The sequence below is a fragment of the Triticum dicoccoides genome, chromosome 6A (assembly GCF_002162155.2).
Source record: "Triticum dicoccoides isolate Atlit2015 ecotype Zavitan chromosome 6A, WEW_v2.0, whole genome shotgun sequence".
Lineage (NCBI taxonomy): Eukaryota > Viridiplantae > Streptophyta > Magnoliopsida > Poales > Poaceae > Triticum > Triticum dicoccoides.
In genome coordinates this window covers 203,924,432-203,928,054 of record NC_041390.1, presented here as the reverse complement: position 1 = coordinate 203,928,054, position 3,623 = coordinate 203,924,432, and positions in this window count along the sequence as shown.

The following is a 3,623-nucleotide window of genomic DNA, read 5'->3' as shown; positions in this document are numbered from 1 at the left end:
AGGTGGGCATGAGTTATTATTGTTGACATTACCCTTGAGGTAAAAGGTTGTGGGGCGAAACTATAAGCCCCTATCTTTCTCTATGTCCGATTAAAACTCCGTAACCACAAGTATTGCGCGAGTGTTAGCAATTATGAAGGACTAGATGATAGTTGAGTATGTGGGCTTGCTTTTTAGCTCTGACATAGACTCTTTCTGATGTTATGATAAATTGCAATTGCTTCAATGACTGAGGTTATAGTTTGTTGGTTCTCAATAAGGTTTCTGATTCATACTTTTGCATTGTGAAAAGATCATCACTTGAACGTAAGTAATCATATGACAATATCTATGTATGTTGCTGTTATGAGAATAATCATGATGCCCTCATGTCCGTATTTTATTTTTATCGACGCCTCTACCTCTAAACATGGGGACATATTTATTGTTATCGGCTTTCGCTCGAGGACAAGCGGGGTCTAAGCTTGGGGGAGTTGATACGTCCATTTTGCATCATGCTTTTATATCGATATTTATTGCATTATGGGTTGTTATTTCACATTATGTCACAATACTTATGGCTATTCTCTCTTATTTTACAAGGTTTACATAAGGAGGGAGAATGCCGGCAGCTGGAATTCTGGGCTGGAAAAAGGAGCAAATATTAGAGACCTATTCTGCACAACTCCAAAAGCCCTGAAACTCTACGGAACACCTTATAATAAATAATGAAAGATCCTTGCCAAAGATGAAGACCAGGGGCCCACACCCTTCTCACGAGGGTGTGGGGCGCGCCCCCTACCTCGTGGGCCCTCTGGTGGCTCTCCGATGATCATCTTCCCCTATATGAAGTCTTTCGTCGAGAAAAAAATAGGAAGCAACCTTTCGGGATAAAACTCCGCCGCCACGAGGCGGAACCTTGGCGGATCCAATCTAGAGCTCCAGCAGAGCTATTCTGCCGGGGAAACTTCCCGCCCGGAGGGGGGAAATCATCTCCATCGTCATCACCAACGCTCCTCTCATCGGGAGAGGGCAATCTCCATCAACATATTCATCAGCACCATCTCATCTCAAAACCCTAGTTCATCTCTTGTATCCAATTCTTGTCTCCAAGCCTGGGATTGGTGCTAGTAGATTGCTAGTAGTGTTAATTACTCCTTGTAGTTGATGCTAGTTGGTTTAATTGGTGGAAGATCATATGTTCAGATCCTTTATGCATATTATTACTCCTCTGATTATGAACATGAATATGCTTCGTGAGTAGTTACGTTTGTTCCTGAGGACAAGGGAGAAGTCTTGCTATTAGTAGTCATGTGAATTTGGTATTCGTTCGATATTTTGATGAGATGTATGTTGTCTAGCCTCTAGTGGTGTTATGTGAACGTCGACTACATAGCACTTCACCATTATTTGGGCCTAGAGGAAGGCATTGGGAAGTAATAAGTAGATGATGGGTTGCTAGAGTGACAGAAGCTTAAACCCTAGTTTATGCGTTGCTTCGTAAGGTGCTGATTTGGATCCATATGTTTCATGCTATGGTTAGGTTTACCTTACTAGCTTGACGATATTCCCATGTGTCCTCGGGAGCGCTTTTCCTTATATAAGAGTTTGTCCAGGCTTGTCCTTTGCTACAAAAAGGATTGGGCCACCTTGCTGCACTTTATTTACTTTTGTTACTTGTTGCTTGTTACAAATTATCTCATCACAAAACTATCTGTTACCACTTATTTCAGTACTTGCAGAGAATACCTTGCTGAAAACCGTTTATCATTTCCTTCTGCTCCTCGTTGGGTTCGACACTCTTATCGAAAGGACTAGGATAGATCCCCTATCCTTGTGGGTCATCAGCTACCACGGGAGGGTAGGACAAAAGTTGTCATGCAAGTTCTTTTCCATAAGCACATATGAATATATTCGGAATACATGCCTACATTACATTGATGAATTGGAGCTAGTTTCGTGTCACCCTATGTTATGACTGTTACATGATGAACCACATTCGGCATAATTCTCCATCACCGATCCATTGCCTACAAGCTTTCCATATATTCTTCTTCGCTTATTTACTTCTCTGTTGCTATTTTTACAATCACTACAAAACACCAAAAATATTACTTTTGCTACCGTTACTTTTGCTATCGTTACCACTACTATCATATTACTTTGCTACTAAATACTTTGCTGCAAATATTAAGTTATCCAGGTGTGGTTGAATTGACAACTCAGTTGCTAATACTTGAGAATATTCTTTGGCTCCCCTTGTGTCGAATCAATAAATTTGGGTTGAATACTCTACCCTCAAAAACTGTTGTGATCCCCTATACTTGTGGGTTATCAAGACTATTTTCTGGCTCCGTTGCCGGGGAGCATAGCTCTATTCTTTGAGTCACTTGGGATTTATATCTGCTTATCATTATGAAGAACTTGAAAGATCCAAGAACCAAGATTTATCCCTCAACTACGAGGGGAGGTAAGGAACTGCCATCTAGCTCTGCACTTGATTCACCTTCTATTTTGAGTAAGCTTGTGACACCTAAACCTGCTACCGCTATTAATTCTGATATGTCGCATGTTATTGATGATGCCACTTCTGCTATGCATGATACTTATGATGAAACTACTTATATGCTTGATACTGCTGTGCCACTTGGTAAATTTCTTGATGGACAACTTGCTAGGGCTAGAGAGAATGAAATTATTGAAACTGATAATATTGATGAAAGTGATGATGAAGATTCTCCCCCTAGATATGAATTACCTGTTGTGCCTGAGGGCTATGTTATGGATGAAGAAACTGCTAGAGATTTTCTTGCTTGCAATGATAGGAGTGATCTTAAGAAATTATTAGCTAAGCTGAAACAAAAAACTCTAAATGCTAGAATGAAATATGATCCTGCTTATGCTACTTCACCTATCTTTGTTATTGATAAGGATTATGAATTCTCCGTCGACCTTGATATAATTACTTTGGTTGAAACCGATCCTTTCTATGGCTATGAATCTGAAACTGTTGTGGCACATCTTACTAAATTAAATGATATAGCCACCCTATTCACTAATGATGAGACAACTCGCTACTATTATATCCTTTAGACATTTCCGTTCTCATTGAAGGGTGATGCTAAGATATGGTTTAATTCTCTTGATCCTGGTTGTGTGCGTAGTCCCCAGGATATGATTTATTACTTCTCTGCTAAATATTTCCCTGCTCATAAGAAACAAGCTGCTTTAAGGGAAATATATAATTTTGTGCAAATTGAAGAAGAGAGTCTCCCACAAGCTTGGGGGAGGCTTCTCCAATTACTTAATGCTTTGCCTGATCATCCTCTTAAGAAAAATGAAATACTTGATATCTTTTATAATGGACTAACCGATGCTTCCAGAGATTACCTGGATAGTTGTGCTGGTTGTGTTTTCAGGGAAAGAACTGTTGATGAAGCTGAAATTCTATTGGATAATATGTTGACTAATGAAAATAATTGGACAATTCCTGATCCAATCCCTGATCCAATTCCTGAACCAACTCCTGAGCCAACTCCGAAGAAAAGGGGTGTTCTATTTCTCAGTCCTGAAGATATGCAAGAGGCAAAGAAATCTATGAAGGAAAAAGGTATAAAAGCTGAAGATGTTAAGAATTTACCTCT